Below are 26,080 nucleotides of genomic sequence, written 5' to 3' on the forward strand. Positions count from 1 at the left end.
ACGCTGACATTTCGTCCGAACTTGTCATGGACGAGGCTGACGCGGAAGACGCTGCAGCAGAGGCAGGGGACAGCGTGGAGGCCCCTCCTGTGCCCCCTACGGAAATATCCACAAGCGTAGAGGAGCCCAGCAGTAAGCGGCAGCAACAGGTAGCGCAGCCTGCAGAAGTCAAGGCGCCAACGGACGAAGTCTTGAGCGGTGGGGCGTCAGCTCCCGTCGTTCCCCAGCATGGTGACAGCATGGAAGTGTCACATGCATCAACCAGCAACCAAGCAGGGAAGAGACCGCACGAGCACAGTGCGAATGGAGAGCCCAAAGTGAGCGAAGGCGACGAGCCGCCGCAGAAGACTGTTGGTGTCAGGCGACCGACGTTGAAACCGCGGCCGAATGTACAGGCCGATCAACGAGCGGCGGCTAAGCCGCCGCCTTAGTTGGAGTGAGTGCCCTGTGAGTGGTTTCTGTGGGCGTGAGATGGCCTTTTTCGGTAACGGACTGCATGGGCTGATTTTCCAGTCCATACGCAAGAGGCACTTGTGCAAGAGACTTTGGATTACCGGCACCGCACCCATCGAGCACCTCAGACTAGGCAAGTCACCCGCACCGTCGCCTTGTGTCCCGAGGTATGCACCATATGGCTCCTGTACCTAAACTAGATGGCTTCTACACCTCTTAGAGCGTTGCGCATTGCAACAATTAATGTCAGGGGACTGGCTTCCAAGAAGCGTCAGTACCAGCTAAGCCGGCTGTTCGTTGATAATGACCTAGACATAATAGCCGTACAGGAGACCAAAGTCGAAAGACAGGAACAGGCGGACCTTATGGTGCAGCCTTTTACGGCACGCTACAATGTTTGTGTGTGCCATTCTTCTGGCACATCGGGCGGTTGTGCTGTATTTATTAGGAATTCTCTCGGGATTGTCGAGCAGAATTTAACTGTGTGTCAAACTGGCCGTTTGGTTGTAGTGGATTTTTTTTATTGCAATTTGCTATGGAGAGTCATATGCGTGTATGCTCCTAACAGGGAGAACGAGCGCAAGGAATTTTTTGAGCGCGTTGAACAATATGTGTGCTGTGAGCGGTTAATTGTGCTTTTGGGCGACTTTAACTGCGTTTGTAAAGCAGAGGATAGAATTACAAAAAGACTCCTTCGTGACAAAAGTGCGGAATTGTTGAATTCGATTGTGCAAGAAAATGGTTTAGATGATGTTGCTGAAGTTCTTTCGGTAGCGCCGCATTTTACTCACTTCCAGGGTGAAAGTCACGCGAGACTTGACAGAGCGTATGTGTCGCTTGATCTGATTCCTTTGTGCAATAGCTACGAGGTAAAACACATGTCTTTTACCGACCACAGCTTAGTTACGTTTACCCTGGGGAACAAAGACAAGAAATCTCGTTTCTCGTGGGACCTGTGGAAGTTTAACGCACAATTACTCGAGGATGAACGCTTTGACATTAAAGTTAATGAATGCATTAAAGCATTGCTATCAGCAGGTCCTGGGAACTGGGTAATTAGGTGGGAAGATTTCAAAGAACAAGTGAAAATAAACGCAATTGAAAGGGCAAGCATCATATGCCACGATAAACGTGTTAAAGAAAAAGAACTACATTGCCAACTTGACTTGCTCGTAAGCCTGGAAAGTTCCCAGCCGGGAAAATATAAGAAAGAAATAAGAGATACAAAAAGTAAACTTGAGATTATCGAAAAAGACAAGTATACAGCTGCCATGATACGGGCCAGTGCTGAACGCCTCTGGCTTGACCAAGTACCTACTAAACGCTCGCTTAGTGACGAAAAGAAGTACGCGACTCAGAACGAAGTAAGACAAATCAGGTACAGAAACGAGGTAACGAATGATAGCAAAGTGATTCAGTTGGCGTTTGTTGAGCAGTATCGGGAATTGCTTGGGCGGCGACGGCTTGAAGAAGAGGGGTTTGCAAACACGTTCTTGTCCCGTATGCCAAAACTAGGAGACGATATAAAACAAGGGCTGGAGGTACCAATCAGCGTAAGCGAAGTGGGAAGAGCAATCGAAGAGCTGAGTGCCGGAAAATCTCCCGGTCCTGACGGCTTAGGTAGTGAATTTTATAAGAAGTTCAAAGCCGAACTCACCCAAGCTCTCCACTGCGTCTTCACCGAAATTTATGAGACAAAGAAAATGCCACCATCATTTAAAACAGCACACGTGGTTTTAATACCCAAGAGTGAGGACCAGGCTAAACTTCTGTCCGTTGGGGCTTATCGGCCGATAAGCCTAACCAACGTTGACTATAAAGTGTTTATGAAGATTCTTGCCAACAGACTGCAAAAGGTCATAAAGGACCTTGTAGGGCCCCACCAAACGTGCGGTATTAAAGGTCGCACCATTGGAACAAATGTGCACATTGCTAGAACTGTTCTTGAATGCTGCGATGCCTTCGGGGGCCGAGTTGCCATGATACAGCTTGACCTTGCAAAGGCCTTCGATCGAGTGTCGCATGACATTCTTTTCGCCATTCTAGAATATGCCAACGTCGGCTCTGTGATAATACAAGGTGTACAGATGGCGTACGACAACTGTGTTACCCGAATTATAGTGAACAAACAGCTGACTGAACCTGTACCTGTGTGTTCTTCGGTCAGGCAGGGTTGCCCGCTCTCGCCTTTGCTCTTTGCGATCTACCTTGAGCCTTTTCTGTTATCACTGTTGCACAATGATGGGATCTGCGGTTTCACTCTTCTGTCGGCGCAAGTAAAAGTGCTTGCTTACGCTGATGATATTGCTGTTTTTTGCGCGGATCAAGAAAGCGTTAAAGAAGTTGTGAAAGTCGCGGGGGAATATTGCAAAAAAACTGGGTCCGAAATTAACTGGGATAAGTGCATAGGTTTTTGGCACGGTGATTGGGACAGCACACCTGCCGTGTTTGCTAACATGAAATGGACGACCGCCCCTGCGAAGTACTTGGGGGTACCCTTGGAGCACTATAAAAGCAGTACGGAGTTGTGGGGTGAGATAACGCAGAGTGCAAGGAGAAAAGCGGATGGCTGGAAAGGACGTGACCTTTCTGTTTTCGCGCGCGCAAGTGTGTGCAATGTATTTTTAATAGCCAGAATTTGGTATATATTGCAGTTCGTGCTCATTACCCGAGCAAACCTGCAGAAGCTGCATAGAGTGTTTGCTGTCTTTATTTGGAGCTCAAATTGGGAGCGAACAAGTCGAGTTAATCTGTTCCTTCCGGTCAAAAGGGGCGGCCTTGGTCTTTCTAATTTGTTTCTGAAGCAAGTTGTCTCAAGATTTTTGTTTCTACGTGATCAAACCGATCCCTTGTTGCGCACAATGTTGCAGGTGCGCTTAGGCAACGTGTTGCCGGAATTTGTTGTGTCCAGTTACCCGGCCACGAATCGTGCTGTAACAGGTTTTTTGCGTGAAGTTGTGGCAGCCTTTCGCACTTTGAGCGCTCACTTTTCTACAAGGTATCTATGTGCGGTACCCAGGAAAAAACTGTACAAAGATTTGCTAGATATATTTATACCTGCTGCCTTATACCGTTCCTTTTGCTGCGGAGGCCCAGGCAAAGATGTGTTAAAGCGAGTTAAGAAGATGCCGGTAAGACCGACTGTGAAATCCTTTTTCTTTAAACTTCATACCGGTACCCTTCCGGTGAAAACATGGCTAAACGATAAAGGCATTTTTGTGCCCTGGACCACCGACTGCATACTCTGCAAAAAACCCGAGACCATCGAACATGTGTTTATCGACTGCTGGGACCCGGTTTTCCACTGGGACATCTTGCAAAGAACATTGAAGAAAGAACTACCTGTAACTCCTTATGGCATCCGGTTTCTACCTATAGAAAGTGAGGAGGTTCCTTACGACATGTTTATGCTACTGGGCCTCCACAGCATCTGGAAAACGAGAATGGCGGCCAGGCACGCCGACGCAAATGTGCGACCAGTGAGAGAAAACTTTATAGAAAGTGCAGTTTTCCTGAGAGATGTTCTCCGCAGTCAACCCCAGCCGCCGGACTGGGTGGCAGTTATGGATGAACTGATTAACATGAAAAAGTTTTAACCCATTGTCTCGGCCAAAGTGTGGCTAGAGAATTTTATGGATTGTTTACCGGTAATAAAGAAAAAAAAAGCCGAAATACCTCAGTTGGGAGAGCGTTAGACTGAAGATCTAAAGGTCCCTGGTTCGATCCCGGGTTTCGGCAGCGCTTTTTTTTTTGTTTCGCTCGAACAGTGGGCATAGTACACAAGCAGCAGCCTACGCTCTCATCCACGTGCCGAAATAGCTCAGTTGGGAGAGCGTTAGACTGAAGATCTAAAGGTCCCTGGTTCGATCCCGGGTTTCGGCAGCGCTTTTTTTTTTGTTTCGCTCGAACAGTGCGCATAGTACGCAAGCAGCAGCCTACGCTCCTATCCACGTGCCGAAAAAGCTCAGTTGGGAGAGCGTTAGACTGAAGATATAAAGGTCCCTGGTTTGATCCCGGGTTTCGGCAGCGCTTTTTTTTGTTTCGCTCGAACAGTGCGCATAGTACGCAAGCAGCAGCCTACGCTCCCATCCAAGTGCCGAAAAAGCTCAGTTGGGAGAGCGTTAGACTGAAGATATAAAGGTCCCTGGTTCGATCCCGGGTTTCGGCAGCGCTTTTTTTTTTGTTTCGCTCGAACAGTGGGCATAGTACACAAGCAGCAGCCTACGCTCTCATCCACGTGCCGAAATAGCTCAGTTGGGAGAGCGTTAGACTGAAGATCTAAAGGTCCCTGGTTCGATCCCGGGTTTCGGCAGCGCTTTTTTTTTTGTTTCGCTCGAACAGTGCGCATAGTACGCAAGCAGCAGCCTACGCTCCTATCCACGTGCCGAAAAAGCTCAGTTGGGAGAGCGTTAGACTGAAGATATAAAGGTCCCTGGTTTGATCCCGGGTTTCGGCAGCGCTTTTTTTTGTTTCGCTCGAACAGTGCGCATAGTACGCAAGCAGCAGCCTACGCTCCCATCCAAGTGCCGAAATAGCTCAGTTGGGAGAGCGTTAGCGTATTTACAGGGCCTTGTACAGTGGAGGTCCTGGAGCTGATGTTTTAAAAAGGGTAAAGAAAATGCAGGTGCCACCAGGAGTAAAGACCTTCTTTTTTAAATTACACACCGGGACACTCCCAGTTAAAAAGTTTTTGGACGGAAAGGATTTCTTTTTACCGTGGGGATCGAACTGCTTAATTTGTAAACAGCCCGAAACAATAGACCATGTTTTTTTCATTGCTGGGAAGGGGTTTATTTTTGGGATGTGTTACAAAGGACAATAAAGAAAGAGCTACCACTTGACGCGGAGGGAATTCGTTATTTAAGCACAGACAATGAGGATGGGGTACCATTTGATCTCATAATGTTCTTGGGCCTCCACAGTATATGGCGCTCCAGAATGGCAGGCTATAATTGTGACAAAGACGCACGACCTGCCCGAATTTATTTTCGGGAAGGAATGGACTGCTTTCTGGCCATCCAGAAAGCAGCTGCGGAGCCTCCCGAGTGGCTCTCGAGGCTAGAGCCGCTCTGTATGCTTCGTGAATTTTAGAATGACGAAGCCAGACTCATGCTGGCTGACCACGACAGTGTCTTATGTACATAGTGTTTTGTGTATTTTTTTGTTGAATGTTTTTTTTGATAAATGTTATGAGCCAAAGCCAGGCAATAAAGAAAAAAAAAGAGCGTTAGACTGAAGATCTAAAGATCCCTGGTTCGATCCCGGGTTTCGGCAGCGCTTTTTTTTTGTTTCGCTCGAACAGTGCGCATAGTACGCAAGCAGCAGCCTACGCTCCCATCCACGTGCCGAAATAGCTCAGTTAGGAGAGCGTTAGACTGAAGATCTAAAGGTCCCTGGTTCGATCCCGGGTTTCGGCAGCGTTTATTTTGTTTCGCTCAAACAGTGCGCATAGTACGCAAGCAGCAGCCTACGCTCCCATCCACGTGCCGAAATAGCTCAGTTGGGAGAGCGTTAGACTGAAGATCTAAAGGTCCCTGGTTCGATCCCGGGTTTCGGCAGCGCTTTTTTTTCGTTTCGCTCGAACAGTGCGCATAGTACGCAAGCAGCAGCCTACGCTCCCATCCACGTGCCGAAATAGCTCAGTTGGGAGAGCGTTAGACTGAAGATCTAAAGGTCCCTGGTTCGATCCCGGGTTTCGGCAGCGCTTTTTTTTCGTTTCGCTCGAACAGTGCGCATAGTACGCAAGCAGCAGCCTACGCTCCCATCCACGTGACGAAATAGCTCAGTTCGCACTTTGAGCGCTCACTTTTCTACACAGTATCTATCTGCTGTACCCAGGAAAAAACTGTACAAAGATTTGCTAGATATATTTATACCTGCTCCCTTATACCGTTCCTTTTGCTGCGGAGGCCCAGGCAAAGATGTGTTAAAGCGAGTTAAGAAGATGCCGGTAAGACCGACTGTCAAATCCTTTTTCTTTAAACTTCATACCGGTACCCTTCCGGTGAAAACATGGCTAAACGATAAAGGCATTTTTGTGCCCTGGACCACCGACTGCATACTCTGCAAAAAACCCGAGACCATCGAACATGTGTTTATCGACTGCTGGGACCCGGTTTTCCACTGGGACATCTTGCAAAGAACATTGAAGAAAGAACTACCTGTAACTCCTTATGGCATCCGGTTTCTACCTATAGAAAGTGAGGAAGTTCCTTACTACATGTTTATGCTACTGGGCCTCCACAGCATCTGGAAAACGAGAATGGCGGCCAGGCACGCCGACGCAAATGTGCGACCAGTGAGAGAAAACTTTATAGAAAGTGCAGTTTTCCTGAGAGATGTTCTCCGCAGTCAACCCCAGCCGCCGGACTGGGTGGCAGTTATGGATGAACTGATTAACATGAAAAAGTTTTAACCCATTGTCTCGGCCAAAGTGTGGCTAGAGATTTTTATGTATTGTTTACCGGTAATAAAAAAAAAAGTGCCGAAATAGCTCAGTTGGGAGAGCGTTAGACTGAAGATCTAAATGTCCCTGGTTCGATCCCGGGTTTCGGCAGCGCTTTTTTTTGTTTCGCTCGAACAGTGCGCATAGTACGCAAGCAGCAGCCTACGCTCCCATCCACGTGCCGAAATAGCTCAGATTCGACTTCCGGCCACCGAGCGTGACGGACGTGCGATGACGGGCTCCGTTGGAGCAGCTACAGCGGTCATGTCTGGCCGCGGAAACAGGGCTTTTGCCTCGGATGAAGAGTATCAGGTGATTCTGCCTACCCTTCCTACAGGACGTGTTGTGTTGAACACAGTTTTTTTGCACGCTGACGTGCGGGCCCGTCCTTATCGGGCGAAGATTTCAGGGATGCGCTGGCTCAGCTGATGCTGCTCCCCGAGGTTATCGCCTTGGGGGCGTATCGCATGAGCCATGTATGGGCTGTTACTTTCGCGAGTGCTGAGGCGGTGACGAAAATTCTTTCTGCCGGAGACCTGAAAGTCAAGGACCGCCGCTGTCTCGTCATCGACCCGGCAAACCAGGACGTCCGCGTCAAGCTGCACTGGCTGCTGCACAACGTGCCCGACGAAGACGTGAGGGTAGCCTTTGCTCCGTACGGCAAGGTGAGCGAAGTCTCCAAGGAGCGGTGGCGCGTCCAGGGTGTCGCCAGCAAGGGGTCGACGACACGCTTGGTTTCATTGAAAATGAACCCTGGCGTGAAGCTGGAAGACCTCCCTCACGAAGTCAGGGTTGGCGGTGAGCTGGCTCTCGTGGTTGTACCGGGCAGAGCTCCGCTCTGTCTGCGCTGCCACGGTACTGGGCACATTCGCCGTGAGTGCAAGGTTCCACGATGCGGCGCCTGTCGTCGCTACGGGCACGAAGAAAGCAGCTGCGTACGCACGTACGCGAGTGCTGCCGTCCCAGTCAACACTGACATTTCGTCCGAACTTGTCATGGACGAGGCTGACGCGGAAGACGCTGCAGCAGAGGCAGGGGACAGCGTGGAGAAGGCCCCTGCTGTGCCCCCTACGGAGATATCCACAAGCGTAGAGGAGCCCAGCAGTAAGCGGCAGCAACAGGTAGCGCAGCCTGCAGAAGTCAAGGCGCCAACGGACGAAGTCTTGAGCGGTGGGGCGTCAGCTCCCGTCGTTCCCCAGCATGGTGACAGCATGGAAGTGTCACATGCATCAACCAGCAACCAAGCAGGGAAGAGACCGCACGAGCACAGTGCGAATGGAGAGCCCAAAGTGAGCGAAGGCGACGAGCCGCCGCAGAAGACTGTTGGTGTCAGGCGACCGACGTTGAAACCGCGGCCGAATGTACAGGCCGATCAACGAGCGGCGGCTAAGCCGCCGCCTTAGTTGGAGTGAGTGCCCTGTGAGTGGTTTCTGTGGGCGTGAGATGGCCTTTTTCGGTAACAGACTGCATGGGCTGATTTTCCAGTCCATACGCAAGAGGCACTTGTGCAAGAGACTTTGGATTACCGGCACCGCACCCATCGAGCACCTCAGATTATGCAAGTCACCCGCACCGTCGCCTTGTGTCCCGAGGTATGCACCATATGGCTCCTGTACCTAAACTAGATGGCTTCTACACCTCTTAGAGCGTTGCGCATTGCAACAATTAATGTCAGGGGACTGGCTTCCAAGAAGCGTCAGTACCAGCTAAGCCGGCTGTTCGTTGATAATGACCTAGACATAATAGCCGTACAGGAGACGAAAGTCGAAAGACAGGAACAGGCGGACCTTATGGTGCAGCCTTTTACGGCACGCTACAATGTTTGTGTGTGCCATTCTTCTGGCACATCGGGCGCTTGTGCTGTATTTATTAGGAATTCTCTGGGGATTGTCGAGCAGAATTTAACTGTGTGTCAAACTGGCCGTTTGGTTGTAGTGGATTTTTTTTTATTGCAATTTGCTATGGAGAGTCATATGCGTGTATGCTCCTAATAGGGAGAACGAGCGCAAGGAATTTTTTGAGCGCGTTGAACAATATGTGTGCTGTGAGCGGTTAATTGTGCTTTTGGGCGACTTTAACTGCGTTTGTAAAGCAGAGGATAGAATTACAAAAAGACTCCTTCGTGACAAAAGTGCGGAATTGTTGAATTCGATTGTGCAAGAAAATGGTTTAGATGATGTTGCTGAATGAAGTTCTTTCGGTAGCGCCGCATTTTACTCACTTCCAGGGTGAAAGTCACGCGAGACTTGAGAGCGTATGTGTCGCTTGATCTGATTCCTTTGTGCAATAGCTACGAGGTAAAACACATGTCTTTTACCGACCACAGCTTAGTTACGTTTACCCTGGGGAACAAAGACAAGAAATCTCGTTTCTCGTGGGACCTGTGGAAGTTTAACGCACAGTTACTCGAGGATGAACGCTTTGACATTAAAGTTAATGAATGCAATAAAGCATTGCTATCAGCAGAGCCTGGAAACTGGGTAATTAGGTGGGAAGATTTCAAAGAGCAAGTTAAAATAAACGCGATTGAAAGGGCAAGCATCATATGCCACGATAAACGTGTTAAAGAAAAAGAACTACATTGCCAACTTGACTTGCTCGTAAACCTGGAAAGGTCCCAGCCGGGAAGATATAAGAAAGAAATAAGAGATACAAAAAATAAACTTGAGATTATCGAAAAAGACAAGTATACAGCTGCCATGATACGGGCCCGTGCTGAACGTCTCTGGCTTGACCAAGTACCTACTAAACGCTCGCTTAGTGACGAAAAGAAGTACGCGACTCAGAACGAAGTAAGACAAATCAGGTACAGAAACAAGGTAACGAATGATAGCAAAGTGATTCAGTTGGCGTTTGTTGAGCAGTATCGGGAATTGCTTGGGCGGCGACGGCTTGAAGAAGAGGGGTTTGCAAACACGTTCTTGTCCCGCATGCCAAAACTAGGAGACGATATAAAACAAGGGCTGGAGGTACCAATCAGCGTAAGCGAAGTGGGAAGAGCAATCGAAGAGCTGAGTGCCGGAAAATCTCCCGGTCCTGACGGCTTAGGTAGTGAATTTTATAAGAAGTTCAAAGCCGAACTCACCCAAGCTCTCCACTGCGTCTTCACCGAAATTTATGAGACAAAGAAAATGCCACCATCATTTAAAACAGCACACGTGGTTTTAATACCCAAGAGTGAGGACCAGGCTAAACTTCTATCCGTTGGGGCTTATCGGCCGATAAGCCTAACCAACGTTGACTATAAAGTGTTGATGAAGATTCTTGCCAACAGACTGCAAAAGGTCATAAAGGACCTTGTAGGGCCCCACCAAACGTGCGGTATTAAAGGTCGCACCATTGGAACGAATGTGCACATTGCTAGAACTGTTCTTGAATGCTGCGATGCCTTCGGGGGCCGAGTTGCCATGATACAGCTTGACCTTGCAAAGGCCTTCGATCGAGTGTCGCACGACATTCTTTTCGCCATTCTAGAATATGCCAACGTCGGCTCTGTGATAATACAAGGTGTACAGATGGCGTACGACAACTGTGTTACCCGAATTATAGTGAACAAACAGCTGACTGAACCTGTACCTGTGTTCTTCGGTCAGGCAGGGTTGCCCGCTCTCGCCTTTGCTCTTTGCGATCTACCTTGAGCCTTTTCTGTTATCACTGTTGCACAATGATGGGATCTGCGGTTTCACTCTTCTGTCGGCGCAAGTAAAAGTGCTTGCTTACGCTGATGATATTGCTGTTTTTTGCGCGGATCAAGAAAGCGTTAAAGAAGTTGTGAAAGTTGCGGGGGAATATTGCAAAAAGACTGGGTCCGAAATTAACTGGGATAAGTGCATAGGTTTTTGGCACGGGGATTGGGACAGCACACCTGCCGTGTTTGCTAACATGAAATGGACGACCGCCCCTGCGAAGTACTTGGGGGTACCCTTGGAGCACTATAAAAGCAGTACGGAGTTGTGGGGTGAGATAACGCAGAGTGCAAGGAGAAAAGCGGATGGCTGGAAAGGACGTGACCTTTCTGTTTTCGCGCGCGCAAGTGTGTGTAATGTATTTTTAATAGCCAGAATTTGGTATATATTGCAGTTCGTGCTCATTACCCGAGCAAACCTGCAGAAGCTGCATAGAGTGTTTGCTGTCTTTATTTGGAGCTCAAATTGGGAGCGAACAAGTCGAGTTAATCTGTTCCTTCCGGTCAAAAGGGGCGGCCTTGGTCTTTCTAATTTGTTTCTGAAGCAAGTTGTCTCAAGATTTTTGTTTCTACGTGATCAAACCTATCCCTTGTTGCGCACAATGTTGCAGGTGCGCTTAGGCAACGTGTTGCCGGAATTTGTTGTGTCCAGTTACCCGGCCACGAATCGTGCTGTAACAGGTTTTTTGCGTGAAGTTGTGGCAGCCTTTCGCACTTTGAGCGCTCACTTTTCTACACAGTATCTATCTGCTGTACCCAGGAAAAAACTGTACAAAGATTTGCTAGATATATTTATACCTGCTCCCTTATACCGTTCCTTTTGCTGCTGAGGCCCAGGCAAAGATGTGCTAAAGCGAGTTAAGAAGATGCCGGTAAGACCGACTGTCAAATCCTTTTTCTTTAAACTTCATACTGGTACCCTTCCGGTGAAAACATGGCTAAACGATAAAGGCATTTTTTTGCCCTGGACCACCGACTGCATAGTTTGCAAAAAACCCGAGACCATCGAACATGATTTTATCGACTGCTTGGACCCGGTTTTCCACTGGGACATCTTGCAAAGACCATTAAAGAAAGAACTACCTGTAACTCCTTATGGCATCCGGTTTCTACCTATAGAAAGTGAGGAAGTTCCTCACGACATGTTTATGCTACTGGGCCTCGACAGCATCTGGAAAACGAGAATGGCGGCCAGGCACGCCGACGCAAATGTGCGACCAGTGAGAGAAAACTTTATAGAAAGTGCAGTTTTCCTGAGAGATGCTCTCTGCAGTCGACCCCAGCCGCCGGACTGGGTGGCAGTTATGGATGAACTGATTGATATGAAATTGTTTTAATCCATTGTCTCGGCCAAAGTGTGGCTAGAGATTTTTATTTCTGCGTATGTATTGTTCACCGGCAATAAAGAAAAAAAAGTCGCCGTAGCTCAGTTGCTAAGAGCACCGGACGCGATATTCGGAGGCCGTGGGATCGGATCCCCCCGGCGGCAAGGTTGTTTTTTCTGCAGCTTTATATAAGTAATTTTCTTTAAGCGATTTATTAATCTAAGCAATTTTATCTCACTGATAAGCATAACACATTAAAAAAAAATAACGTTCCCCTATGCACCTTGGTTTCGGTGAGTGTTGGCTCCCTTCATCAGTTTGTCAAACGGGCCCCTCATTTACTTTACCTTGTCTGCTAATAGCTTGACGAGGGTCTCGGTTCTGGCAGTCTTGATGCACAGGTTGCTTAAGAGGGCTCTCGCACAGTTTCCTCGCTCGCCGTTAGATGACGTTCCACGTCACGCTCGCGGTAATACAGTACGTGCTACGTCCGCCGCTATGGTCGAGGGTGGCGCTGGTGAACACTCTCAAGGTTCGCGTACACCAAATAAACATAAATACCCACGAGAGCAGCAGATTGGACAGCCGTCGCCGTAGCTCAGTTGGTAAGAGCACCGGACGCGATATTCGGAGGTCTTGGGTTCGGATCCCACCGGCGGCATGGTTGTTTTTCTGCAGCTGTATATAAGTAATTATCTTTAAGTGATTTATTAATCTAAGTAATATTATCCCACTGCTAAGCATAACACATTAAAAAAAAATGTTCCCCTATGCACCTTGGTTTCGGTGACTGTTAGCTCCCTTCATAAGTTCGTCTAGCGGGCCCCTCATTTACTTTGCCTTGTGTGCTATATATATATATATATATATATATATATATATATATATATATATATATATATATATATATATATATATATATATATATATATATATATATACCGAAACCAAGGTGCATAGGGGAACGTTTTTTTTAATATATATATATATATATATATATATATATATATATATATATATATATATATATATATATATATATATATATATATATATATATATATATATATTTATATATATATATATATTTATATATATATATATATATATATATATATATATATATATATATATATATATATATATATATATATATATATATAGCCGCCGCGGTGGCTGAGTGGTTATGGCGCTCGGCTGCTGGCCCGAAAGACGCGGGTTCGATCCCGGCCGCAGCGGTCGAATTTCGATGGAGGCGAAATTCTAGAGGCCCGTGTACTGTGCGATGTCAGTGCACGTTAAAGAACCCCAGGTGGTCTAAATTTCCGGAGCCCTTCACTGCGGCGTCTCTCATAGCCTGAGTCGCTTTGGGACGTTAAACCCCCATTAACCATAACCACATATATATATATATATATATATATATATATATATATATATATATATATATATATATATATATATATATATATATATATATATAAACATACAATGAGGGCAATTAGTACAACGAATACTATCAGTAACATCAAATGAGATCACAATTAAAACAGTTACAGAAAAAAACCCAATTGAGTAGAGAACGGGATTTACAAACGAGTCGCTCAAGCACATCAAACTATGGGCGAGAAAAGAAATATAGACAAATTTAATGTTCAAAGAAAGATAGTAACCGGTCTTTGAATTTGACAGGGTCATTTTCCATGACAGTAGAATCTGTTAGTTCATTCCATTCCTGTATTGCGATTGGTAGAAATTACTTATTAAAAGCAGATGTTGATCCATGCAGGCGCTGTATACTTAAGCTATTGAATAAGCGTCGAGATGAACGTGCTGGTGGATGAAGAAAAGATTGGCGCAGATGCGCGAAATGATAGAATATTTTGTGAAACAGGCATAGCCGTGATATCGTGCGGCGAAAGACCAATGAGGGGAGAAGCAGTGATGATTTTATACCGCTGATACTGATTTTGTAGTATTTTGAAGATATAAAGCGAGCGGCGCGGTTCTGCACAGACTCTAAATAGTTAATGAGATAAGTCTGATGTGGACACCAGATTGCGCATGCGTATTCGAGTTTGGATCGTACGAAGGTTTCATATGCCAGTTTATGGACGGTCGGGGGCGACAACGATAATGTTCTTGGAATAAAACCCAGTGTTTTGGAGCACTCCGCGACCTGTTTAATTATATGCTCGGACCAATTTAGATTGCTTGAGATTAAGATACCGAGGTAACGATACGTTAGTACTTGTGAAATATTGACTGAGTTTAAAGAGTACACGTGGGTGACGTTAGAGCGTTTGCGCGAAACTTGCATAAACTTGCATTTTGAGATATTAAGCTGCATCAGCCACTTATTGCACCAGTCATCTATTAAAATTAAGTCATCCTGAAGCGTGGTCTGGTCGGTTTGATATGAAATTCGGCGGTAGAGGACACAGTCATCTGCGAAGAGACGTATTGGTGATGAAATACCAGAAGGAAGGTCGTTAATATAGATGAGAAAAAGAAACGGGCCAAGGACTGAGCCCGGTGGAACGCCAGAAAGAACCTTGGTTGAGGCTGAAGGATGCCCTCCTATGATGGTGAAATGAAAGCGGTCGGTGAGGAATCATTTGATCTATGATAAGATTAATGGGTCTAGGCTGAGAGAAGAAAGTTTACAGATGGAGTCTCAAGTGAGGAACACGATCAAAAACCTTAGAAAAGTCTAAGAATATAACATCAGTTTGAAAAAATGAATCAAGGTTTTAATGAAGATCAGTCGTGAATTCAAGAAGCTGCGACTCACAAGAAAGACCAGAGCGGGAACCGTGCTGATTAGCGAAGAAGAATGCGTTGTTATCAAGGTGTTCGGCAACTTGAGAATAAAGGATGTGTTTCATTAGTTTGCAGGCGATGCATATTAAAGATATTGGGCGATAATTTGATGGATTAGACCTTTGGGAATAAAGCCGTTAAGACCCGCTTCAACTGGAAACTTTGGAAACTAAATGTGAAATTGCTAGAAGACGAAGCCTTCGTTAAACAAGTTAAAAAAGAAGTGACCAAAGTGTCGTCCACCAAGTCAGGAAGCTGCGCAGATAAGTGGGAAAACTTTAAGAACACCGTCAAGATGCTAGCGATAAAAAGAACTATCCGTCATCAAGATCAAAAGAAAAGAATCAAAGAATTGCAGTGCCAAATAAACTTTTTGACGTGCATGGAAACAGCAGCGCCTGGGTTGCACATAAAAGAAATCAGAGAAGTTAAAAGCCAGCTAGAAGCTCTGGAAACAGATAAGTACCGGGCGGCTGTGATAAGGGCGTGCGCCGAAAAGCTGTGGGCGGGCGAAACTCCCTATAAGCGTGCGTTGTGCGATGAAAGAACGTATACTGCACAAAATGAAATCCGACAGATCCGTTACCGCAACAGAATAACGACCGGTAAAGAAGAAATTGAGCAGGCGTTTGTCGACCATTACAAAGAGCCGATAGGGAGTGAAAGAAGCGTGAAGAGCGGGCAGTGGGAAGATTTTTTGCAGCTCATGCCTCGATTAGACGAAGAGATACAGGCTCGCCTAGAACGGCCTGTTAGTTTAGAGGAGGTTCAGAAGGCTATAGATGGACTACCACTTGGGAAAACACCGGGGCCGGATGGTCTAGGGGGCTGCTTTTTATAAAGCATTCAGTGAAGAAGTCAGCCCGGTTTTATATGAAATGATCGCAGAAGCATATAGAGTGAATCAAATGCCACCTTCCTTTCGCACTACTCACCTAGTATTGATCCCTAAAACAGATAACCGAGAGAAATTGCAGTCAGTGGGGGCTTATCGTCCGATAACCCTCACAAATGTTGACTATAAGATCTATATGAAAATTCTAGAACGAAGGCTGCAGAGTGTGATCACGAAGCTCATTGGACCGCACCAAACATGCAGAGTGAAAGGCCGTACAATTTGCACGAATGTACACGTTGCTCGCAGTATTCTTGAATGCTGTGATGTCTTCGGGAGCCGAGTCGCAATGATGCAGCTAGACCCGTCGAAGGCGTTTGATCGCGTGGCACACGATGCCTTGTTCTCGGTCCTGGAACAAGTGAATGTGGGTAGTGTAATACAAGATGGCCTTAAGATCGTTTACAGCAAGTGTTCTGTTCATATCATTGTCAATAATAACCTGAGTGACGCCGTCCCTCTGCGTTCCTTCGATAGGAAAGGATGCCCACTTTCACCATTGCTATTTGCGCTTTATCGCGAGCCCTTCTGTTTAAATCTTATTAACTGCGAGCGAATTAATGGCTTCGGGTTTCAGTCATCTAATGTTAAAATTCTTGCGTATGCAGACGACATAGCTGTATTTTGCAGTGACCGCGAAAGTGTTCAGGAAACTGTTGGTGAGCCAAACGATTTTGTCATCTAACAGGTGCTGAGATTAATTGGGAGAATAGTTTCGGCTTTTGGCATGGAAGCTGGCATAATACACCGCCGGCGTTCGCGAATTTGCAGTGGACAGCCGTTCCACCAAGCTACTTCGGTGGGCCTCTAGAGCACTATGACAAGAGCGCTGATTATTGGAATGAGGTGACGCCAGAAGTTAAGGAAAAAGCAAGGGCATGGCAAGGACGAGACTTGTCGATGTTTACGAGGGCAACAGTTTGCAACATGTTTTTAATCGCGAAGGTGTGGTATGTTTGGCAGTTTTTGGCTATGTCGCGTGTAAATGTCCAAAAAATGCATAGGGTGTTTGCTGTATTTATCTGGAGTTCAAGTTGGGAGAGGGTTAAGAGAACCAATTTGTTTCGAGCTGTTCAAAATGGCGGCCTTGGTCTCGCACATTTGTTTGTTCGCAGCTTGTGTCGCGATTTATGTTTATAAGAGATCAGAACGACCCCTTTTTGCGTTCCATGATGCAGGTTCGTCTGAGCAGTGCTCTGCCAGATTTTATAGTGTGTACTGTGAGACTGTCAGCTTACGCTGCTAGAGGTTACTTGAGAGAAGTTGTGGACTCTGTGCGATTCCTTAAGGTTCGGTTTTCAATAGAGTACCTTAGCGCTGTAAAGATGAAAAAGTTGTACAGGGATCTGATAGACATAATAATGCCTGTGCCTCTGTACCGTACAATAAATTCTGGAGGCCCACGGCAAGATGTTCGAAAACTTATTAAAAAGATGCCAGTCAAGGCAAGCACAAAAACATTCTTTCTCAAATTACACACGAGTACTTTGCCGGTTAAGACGTGGCTTGCAGACAAAGGTATATTTGTACCATGGACAACAAACTGCTTGCTTTGCAAAAAGCCTGAGACTATAGAACACATGTTCATTGAATGCTGGGACCTGATTTTTTTATTGGGATGTCTTACAACGGACGCTAAAAAAGGAATTACCCATAACACCAATTGGAATTCGCTATACTTACCGGTAGACATAGATGACACAGGCGTCCCTTACGGCATGATTATGCTTCTGGGCCTCCATAGTTTATGAAAAACTAGAATGGCTGTCCCGAATGCTGATGTTGTTATTCGCTCTGTAAGAGAGAACTTTGTGGAGAGTGTGTGTTACATACGAGATGTGTACCGGGCACAGGCAGACCCACCTGTGCGTTGAGTGTGCTCGATGAATTGGTGCAACTCAAGTAATTTGACCTTGTGACCGGCCGAAGCAGGCCGCGTTGTTTTAGCAATGCATCGTGCTTGTATCATTATAAAGGCATTAAAAAAAGTGCCGGAATAGCTCAGTTGGGAGAGTGTTAGACTGAAGATCTAAAGGTCCCTGGTTCGATCCCGGGTTTCGGCAGCGCTTTTTTTGTTTCGCTTGAACACTGCACATAGTACGCAAGCAGTAGCCTACGCCTCCATCCCCGTGCCGAAATAGCTTTAGGTTACTCTGCGTCGAAAACTATCGTCCTATAAGTCTAACAAATGTCGACTATAAGATATACATGAAGGTGATTGCCAGTCGGTTACAGAATGTTATCACGTAACTCGTATGCCCGCACCAGACTTGCGGCATAAAAGGCAGGTCAATTTTCACAAATATACACACACCAAGAAGTGTCCTTGAATGTTGCAACGCAATGCATGACCGCGTAGCTATGCTTCAATTAGATCTGCAGAAGGCATTCGACAGGGTCGGACACGACATCCTGTTCGCGCTTTTGGAGCATGTGAACGTCGGCTCTGTCATCACTGATGGCGTGAAAATAGTTTATAAAGAGTGAACGCTTACCAGTACTGTCTTCTGTCCAACAAGGCTGTCCACTCTCGCCCCTCCTCTTCACCCTTTACTTGGAGCCATTCTGTTTGAGACGCCTTACGGGACCAAACATTCGAGGGTATACCTTCTTTGATGCGGATGTTTGGGTTTTGGGCTATGCAGACGACATCGCAGTGTTTTGTGCCGACCAGGACAGTGTGCGTGAAGTTGTTAAGGAAACCGCGGAGTTCTGTAGGGTAACTGGTAGCGCAGTAAGTTGGACAAAATGCTTAGGATTCTGGCATGGAGACTGGGAACACACTCCAGAATTTTTCTGCCAGAGCCAGATGCAATGGACGATAACTCCTGGCAAGTACCTTGCAATCCTTCTCAAGCATTACCGGAAAAGTAAAGAATATTGGGACGAGGAAACGCAGCGAGTTAAATCTCAGACAGCTAAATGGGGAGGGCACAATTTTTTCATGTTTTCGAGAACCACTGTGTGAAATGTATTTTTGGTTGCTAAAATATTTTGTTTTGCAAGCGTTGTGCATGGCAAGAGCGGCGGTGCAGAAGCTGCACCGAGTATTTGCGACGTTTGCATGGGCCTCTACACGGGAACGAACAGGCCGGTGCAACCTATTCCATGCCGTACGGAACGGGGGTCTCGGGCTGTCGCATTTATTTCTCAAACAAGTAGTTACCCGGTTTTTTTTTTCTTGCGCGATCAAAGTGATCATTTTCTAAGAAAAATATTACAAGTGCGATTATGTCATTCACTGCCTGAGTATATAGTGTCCACTGTATCAAGCACAACGGCGTTAAGTTCATTTTTGCACGAAGTTGTCGCATCCTTTCGTATTCTCCAGGCGAGGTTTTCGGAAGAGTATGTGGCCAAAGTCTCAGGGAAGGTGCTATATAAGGATCTACGTGATGTGGTCTTGCCAGTACAAGTGTATCGTGCTGTGTATAAATTGGATTCTGAGTGTGATGTCCTTAAAAGTGTTAAAAGAATGCCAATCAGAGCTTCGGCCAAGTCTTTCATCTTTCAATTGCATACTGGCACTCTAATAGTGAAGCCATGGCTGCAAAGCAAATGTCTCTTTGTGCCTTGGAGTGTTAACTGTATTATTTGCAAAAAACCAGAAACTATTGAACATATCTTTCTCGACTGCCACGACGCAATTTTCCTGTGGGATATTCTTCAGCGAACTTTAAAAAAAGATTTGCCGATAACGCCTTTTGGGATACGTATTCTACCATGTGCTTCACATGAAGGAGTGCCGTGTGACATGATGATGCTGCTGTGCATGCACAGCGTGTGCAAAACAAGAATGGATGTAAGACATGAACATGTTGTTATACGTCCCGCTCGGCAGTATTTCGCTGAGAGTGTGATGCACATCAGGGATGTTTTCAGGGCCCAGAATGAACCTCGCGATTGGTTACCTGTCTTCGACGACCTGTCCTCTATGAGACATTTTTGACTTCAATGCAGTACACAACTAAAATATTGCTTTTATCTCTTTGTATATAGCAATGCTGCCTTTGTGTGTGACTGTGCCATTCTGCTTCCGGCAGCCGAGCTGATCGGATCGCAGAGTCATGGGCTCCAGCGGAGCGGCGACAGCGGCCTTCGACGGCCGCGGAAACAGGATTGAAGACTGTGAAGATAAGGATTACCAGATCATTTTGCCGACACTGCCAACAGAACGTGTTGTTTTCAACACGGTTTTTCTTCACGGAGACGTGCCAGCGAGGCCGTTTCGGGTTGAGGATTTCCGTGACGCCCTGGCCGAGACCGGTACGCTCCCCGACGTGGTCGCGTTGGGGGCGTACCAAATCAACCATGTGTTGGCGGTCACCCTGCGGAGCACGGTGGCAGCAAAGAATTTGCTCGCCTTCAATGAGCTGCAAGTTAAGAGACGCCGCTGCCTCATCATCGACCCGGAAGACCAACAGGTAAAGCTGCGGCTACACTGTATGCTTCATGGTGTGGCCGACGACGACATTCGGACGGCATTAGCGGCGTTTGGCAAAGTGACCGACGTTACGCGAGAGCGGTGGCGGATCCAAGGCGTCAATGACAAGAACTGTCCTACTGAAATTGAAGCCCGGTCTTAAAGTGGATGACCTACCACACCAGGTACGCGTCGCCGGAGAGTTGGCTCTTGTCGTGGCGCCTGGACGTCCAATGCAGTGCCTGCGCTGCCACGGTACGGGCCACGTGCGGCGTGAATGTAAAGTTCTCCGCTGTACGAAATGTCTGCGGTACGGTCACGCGGATGCCGACTGTGTCCGAACTTATGCGGTGGCTACGGGCGTTGAGTCGAAAGACGACTCTGCGGAACTCTTGATGGACGTAGCCGAGGCCGAAGAATCTGCAAAAGGCATTGGCGAACCAGAAAAGCACGCAGGCGCGACGGACTCTTCGGGACCCTTCAGCAGCGATGGTGGGCGGAAGCCTGAAGGGGCAGAATCTTCGACAAATGGGATGGAGGCGTCGAGTGATGAAATAAGCGTTGCGGCGCTCTAAGAAACCGAGCCAGCAACTCCGAACGAGAACAATGACAAGAGCGGCGCCCGTACTACCAGTGGTCCTGCCCCAGCGAAGCGACCACACGCCCAGACCGGAGCCGATGGAGACAAGGCGACATCCCTCAGTGTCCAGGAGCCGCCGGCAAAAACGACCCAAGGACGGCGGCCGTCCATCCGACCACGACCTAATGTTTCGACGGAGAGGAGAACTCTCAACAAACCGCCCCCGCAGCCAGGCCTGGAACCAGCACCGGATGGCTCCGGTGTCAAAGACGTCGTCTAGCCACGCGCTAAACGGGAATTGTAAGCACCATGTTCCCGGCCTCTTTCTTCTGTATGAAAATGGCTCCTGCGTCCACCATAAAAGTCGGTACACTTAACGTCAGGAGACTGGCAAGCTGGGGATGATTGCATAAGTGCTCCATCAATTCTGCTGTCACAAAAAGAGATGGCATATCTGACATCTTTCATATGTGTTACATGATAACTGGTATCAGTCATAACTCTGCGGTAATTGCCCTGTAAGCATGTGCAGACACTTATCAAGAGTATAAATTTCGCTTCTTGCATGAAATAAAATCAGTTGGAAGTAAGCGCTCGTGTTGTCTGCCTTAGTCTGTGTCCTTGTGTTTTTTGCGCTTTTACGTTCAGAATGGAAAACCAACTCGCCCAAATGCAGCCATTATCAAGAATCAGAGCCAGGTATACCACATTTTAACTGAGCATGACATTGATGTCCTGGCAGTGCAGGAAACGAAAATTGACGGGGAAGATGAGACCGGGAACATGGTGCGACGTTTCACGTCTGGGTTTTTTGCAGTAGTGTCCCACGCTATAGGCACGTCTGCGGGCTGTGTCATTTTTGTTAAGAATTTACCGGGACTTGAGGTTCACAGATATATGGCGTGTCCATCGGTGAGCTGTGTTTTGGTTGACTTCGTGTACAACAAAACGTATTGGCGCATCATTTGTGTTTACGATCCAAATGCGGTGGATGAAAGGACAGTTTTTTTTTCAAAACCTACAAAAGTGTTTAATTTGGGAGAAATCACTGACCGTCATGGGTGACTTCAATTGCGTCCTGAGAGGTTGTGATAAAACCAGTGCACGGGCGTTTAGGGACAGAAGCACTGAGGCACTCTCAGAGGTTATAGCGACGTGCAACCTCGATGATGTGGCAGAATGTTTAGAAGTGGAGCGTTGTCTGAGGTTCACACATTTTCAGCGGTCAAGCCATGCACGGCTAGATCGCATTTAGGTGTCGCCGGACGTTATTTCAAAATGCAGTACCTACAGTGTAGTACCGGTATCTTTTTCTGATCATTGTTTAGTGGAGTGTGGGATAGGGACAAAGAAAAGAGGAAATCAGTTTTCTTTACCAGGAAAGTAAATGAAGAAATCGTCAAATAGAGACGAATGGGGAACTGAAAGAATGGCAGCAGTGGGAACATTGCAACCAACAAATGAAGATAGCAGCGATCGAAAGGTCAAGCTGCATACGACAAGAGGAGAAGCGTGAAAAAGAAAATTTAAGATCTTTACCGGCTAGACTTCTCGGAAAAGAAAGAGAAGAACCTGGAAAATAGATGGACGACTTTAGAAAAATAAAACATAAGATTGAACTCTTCGAAGAAGAACGCTACCGTGGCGCGCTTGTGCGGGCTAGGGCGCAAGATGTAGCAGCTGGGGAGACACCGTCAAAACGTGCGCTAGGAATTGAAAAAACGCATTCTCAGCGAAACCACATTGATTTGGGTGGGGCGTTATCTGGAGAAAGCGGTGATATCCTGCAGGCATTTCTTGAATATTATCAGGTGTTGTTTGCGAAGGAAGAAGTGGATGCGAGCGCGTTCAAGGAAAAGGTTCTTGGCGCTTTACCGCGATTAGATGACGAACAGAAAGAAAGGTTGGAGCTGTCGATAACTGCGTCAGAGGTCGAGCATGCGATAGAAAGTTTGAACCTTGGAAAATCACCTGGACCTGATGGATTAAGTGCGGCTTTTTACAAAGCATATAAACACGAAATAGTGCCAGTACTGACAGCAGTGTATAATGAAGCCTACAAAGTAAATGAATTGTCTCCTTCTTACGGTAAATCCCACACAGTGTTAATTCATAAATATGATGAAGCAGAAAAGTTACAACTGGTCACAGCATATCGGCCTATTGCACTCAAAAACGTACATTATAAAGTTTTCAAGAAGATTTTAGCCCGTAGACTACAGTCAGTTATTCAAGATATAGTCGGTCCACACCAGACGTGTCGGATCAAAGGGCGCTCCATTGTTACCAATATTCATAGAGCGAGGTGTGTGCTTAAATGTTGTGATCATACAAATTGTGGTGTAGCCATACTTCAGCTAGGTCTTGAGAAAGCATTTGATTGTGTTTCGCACGAAATCCTGTTCTGCGTACTCGACTATGTAAATGCATGGTCCATTATTCGCGATGGAGTGGCCTTGGCGTACCGGAGCTGCACGACAAGACTAATTGTAAATAAGAGTTTGGGGGCCCCCATCGTCCTGCAGCGTTCGGTGCGCCAGGTTTGTCCCCTTAGCCCCCTTCTATTCTGAATTTACATCGAAGCGTTGTGTTTGAATATCATGAACAATTAAAAAATTCGTGGCTTCCAGATTCAAGCGGCAGAAGTTAAGCTGCAGGCCTATGCGGATGATGTCGCAGTGTTCACAGTGAATCGGGAAGGTGTAACCGAGGCCGTAGCATGTGTAAAAGAATTCACCAAACTCACAGGCAGTAAAGTGAATTGGTCAAAGTCCCTGGGGTTTTGGCACGGAGAATGGCCAACGAAGCCCGACAATTTTGCGAACATGTCCTGGGTGACGACCCCAGTAATGTACTTGGGCGTCCCACTAGACGGTTATCGCGATAGCGAACCGTACTGAAGAGAACAGACGCAAACCAAGCGTCAAAAGGTGGAGGGTTGGGAAGGGCAACATCTGTCTATTTTCGCAAGGGCCACAGTGTGTAATCTGTTTTTTATGTCTAGGTTGTGGTACGTGATGCAAGTGTTGCATTGTGCAAGGATGAACGTAGAGAGATCTTTGCCGGATCTTTGCCGTTTTGTGTGGGCTGCGGGCTGGGAACGATGCAGCCGGACGAATTTGTTTATGCGGGTCAACGACGGTGGCCTGAGTCTGGGGCACTTATTTCTGCGGCAGATCGTGAGCAGATTTTTTTTTTGTACGTGATGTAAGTGATCCGTTTTTGCGCACTGTGTGCCAATAAAGGCTTGGAAATGCACTACCGGATTTTGTTGTCTCAACCGAAAGTTTATCGGGACGTATATTTGGATACTTTAGAGAGGTTGTCGCGAGTGATAGAACATAGTTGCAGTTTGTAACGATGATGACGCCAGTATTGCCATAATTTCCTGCTTATGCTGCACCAATTACACGAAACTGTTAGAGTAAACATGCAAATAACTCTAATATAAGCTTCCCATCTTTGTTGTCCTTTGTACAGTATTATTTCCCAAAATTTTTACAGCCTCTCCAAGAGCAGCTCAATATAGCGTTGCATTTTCCTTTTGCAACAGTCACCCAGAGTACTGTCCTAATGGAAAGAATCACTGCCAGGTGTTAAGACTTAAAATATGGGCGAAGAAGTTATCTCTTCATAAAAAACACACTCATAACAATAGGATTCAAAGCGGACCAGGTTTGCCGGAGGCTGAATTAAGCGCTTGAAAGTTATCGCTGGCAGTAAGTAAATTGCTCTTTCAAGTCGAGATTTATTCACACAATGTGGATTATAGCAGCACCTGCCGACCCGAATAGACCGATCTTCTTAGCGGTTGTTTCAGAAAAGACCAAGTGTTTCTGCCACTGCCAGTGAATGTTGGCAATAACATTTACACAGTAAGCACCGACAGAAAGGATGTGGGGCCGCTTTGATTTGCTACTAGAAAATACCAGTTTTTATTGGAGAGTACCTGCCTCAAATCTGCGCGGCGGCTGCGTTTTTATGGAGGCAAAACTCTATGGCGCCCGTGTACTGTGCGATGTCAGTGCACGTTAAATATCTCCAGGTGGTCGAAATTATTCCGGAGCCCTCCACTACGGCACTTCTCTCTTCCTTTCTTTCACTCCCTCCTTTACCCCTTCCCTTACGGCGCGATTCGGGGGTCCAACGAAATATGAGGCAGATATTGCGCCATTTCCTTTCCACAAAAACCAATTATTATTATTATTTTTTCAGTTACCTTATTTCAATTTTCAATTTTCATTTACCTTCTTCTGGCTTCGGCAGGAGCCAGAATGAGGTATTCCAGGCGCCACTTGGAAATACTTGCTCCAAAAAAGAATAAGAATGTTGACCTCCAAGTGATCTGCATTTGCGTTTCAAAACTCTCCAAGAGAGGTTCACAATTTCAATACCTTTGCTGAACCTCAAATGCACTCTATTCAATAAACAGATGAGGCTCAGCAACTGACATCGCTGGTAAATCATGCCACATTTTAAAGAAATCAGACATAGCTAGAATTCTAAACAACTCATTGCGCTTATGCTAGCCCTTAAGCATGCATGATTTATGATACCGTGCATCTAAAGCTTGTAATTATCGATAATTGCGACTCTCTTACATGCTGTGCCCTATGCAGGTGCAATGGAACACCCTGGGACACCTGTCGACGACCCAAGAACGCGTGCTGCAGCGCTCGAAGCAACCTCTTCCGGTTTCCCCGGGCAAATACAGAGGGCGGAAGGCGTTACGACATAGGCCCTCTTCTCAGCTACTATGCGCCTTGCACAGCGACGGACGCTCACGGATGCCGCATCATCCACCACCTTAGACAATGGAACACGCTTCTCTTCCCTGCACGCTTCGAGCTGCAGGAATTAGCGGGTACTCCCGGCCGGCTCTCCCTGGAAACGTTCTCCTTTTCTAGCCTTGAACTGCCGGATCCATAGGAGTCCGAATCGCCACAGGCTGACAGAGCTCTGCATAGGCTACTCATGACCCATCATTGCATCGCGTCTGTGCACACCCCACTACCACGTTCTGGTAGTTCCGAGGCACTTCTCTGCGACGACCTTGGGCGCAATACGTCACTCAAGACCTTAAAGCTGGAGTTTTCGGAAATAGAAATATCTAGCGATATCGCTGTGGTCATACAGTGCTTGACCAGCCTCGAAGAGTTTGAATGTACTGTGTACAGTGTGTCCAGCAAACTTTCTTGCGGCAGTGTGTACACTTCCCCGCACATCCACCTGCTTGACTTCCATGAGGATGCACGGCTGCTTCCTTGCGGAGCCGCAGAGTAACGCAATTCTGGAAGCTCTCATGGGGAACTCAACGTTGAGAGAATTCAGTATGGACGGATCTCTTGCGCTAGACTCACACGGAGATGCGTTCAGCAACTACCTCCAGTTCATCACAGCGTTGACGCTTTGCGCTTTGCTGCAAGAAATGACAAAACGAAGAATTTGCTT

General features: G+C 46.8%; 11 non-coding genes across 11 annotated transcripts; all 11 read left to right on the plus strand.

Annotated features, from left to right (window-relative positions):
* The first annotated feature begins 4,118 nt into the window (after positions 1 to 4,118).
* On the plus strand, positions 4,119 to 4,191 carry TRNAF-GAA (transfer RNA phenylalanine (anticodon GAA)). The gene has a single exon. It is a non-coding gene; the product is annotated as a tRNA-Phe (tRNA).
* A 71-nt stretch (positions 4,192 to 4,262) lies between these two features.
* Positions 4,263 to 4,335, plus strand: TRNAF-GAA (transfer RNA phenylalanine (anticodon GAA)). Its single transcript has one exon. It is a non-coding gene; the product is annotated as a tRNA-Phe (tRNA).
* Positions 4,336 to 4,406: 71 nt separating this feature from the next.
* Positions 4,407 to 4,479, plus strand: TRNAF-GAA (transfer RNA phenylalanine (anticodon GAA)). Its single transcript has one exon. It is a non-coding gene; the product is annotated as a tRNA-Phe (tRNA).
* Positions 4,480 to 4,548: 69 nt separating this feature from the next.
* On the plus strand, positions 4,549 to 4,621 carry TRNAF-GAA (transfer RNA phenylalanine (anticodon GAA)). Its single transcript has one exon. It is a non-coding gene; the product is annotated as a tRNA-Phe (tRNA).
* Positions 4,622 to 4,692: 71 nt separating this feature from the next.
* On the plus strand, positions 4,693 to 4,765 carry TRNAF-GAA (transfer RNA phenylalanine (anticodon GAA)). Its single transcript has one exon. It is a non-coding gene; the product is annotated as a tRNA-Phe (tRNA).
* Positions 4,766 to 4,836: 71 nt separating this feature from the next.
* Positions 4,837 to 4,909, plus strand: TRNAF-GAA (transfer RNA phenylalanine (anticodon GAA)). Its single transcript has one exon. It is a non-coding gene; the product is annotated as a tRNA-Phe (tRNA).
* Positions 4,910 to 5,797: 888 nt separating this feature from the next.
* Positions 5,798 to 5,870, plus strand: TRNAF-GAA (transfer RNA phenylalanine (anticodon GAA)). The gene has a single exon. It is a non-coding gene; the product is annotated as a tRNA-Phe (tRNA).
* A 68-nt stretch (positions 5,871 to 5,938) lies between these two features.
* TRNAF-GAA (transfer RNA phenylalanine (anticodon GAA)) lies at positions 5,939 to 6,011 on the plus strand. The gene has a single exon. It is a non-coding gene; the product is annotated as a tRNA-Phe (tRNA).
* Positions 6,012 to 6,081: 70 nt separating this feature from the next.
* TRNAF-GAA (transfer RNA phenylalanine (anticodon GAA)) lies at positions 6,082 to 6,154 on the plus strand. The gene has a single exon. It is a non-coding gene; the product is annotated as a tRNA-Phe (tRNA).
* A 782-nt stretch (positions 6,155 to 6,936) lies between these two features.
* Positions 6,937 to 7,009, plus strand: TRNAF-GAA (transfer RNA phenylalanine (anticodon GAA)). Its single transcript has one exon. It is a non-coding gene; the product is annotated as a tRNA-Phe (tRNA).
* A 10,607-nt stretch (positions 7,010 to 17,616) lies between these two features.
* Positions 17,617 to 17,689, plus strand: TRNAF-GAA (transfer RNA phenylalanine (anticodon GAA)). The gene has a single exon. It is a non-coding gene; the product is annotated as a tRNA-Phe (tRNA).
* Positions 17,690 to 26,080: the final 8,391 nt, after the last annotated feature.

Source organism: Amblyomma americanum, chromosome 10, assembly GCF_052857255.1.
Source record: "Amblyomma americanum isolate KBUSLIRL-KWMA chromosome 10, ASM5285725v1, whole genome shotgun sequence".
Classification (NCBI taxonomy): Eukaryota; Metazoa; Arthropoda; class Arachnida; order Ixodida; family Ixodidae; genus Amblyomma; species Amblyomma americanum.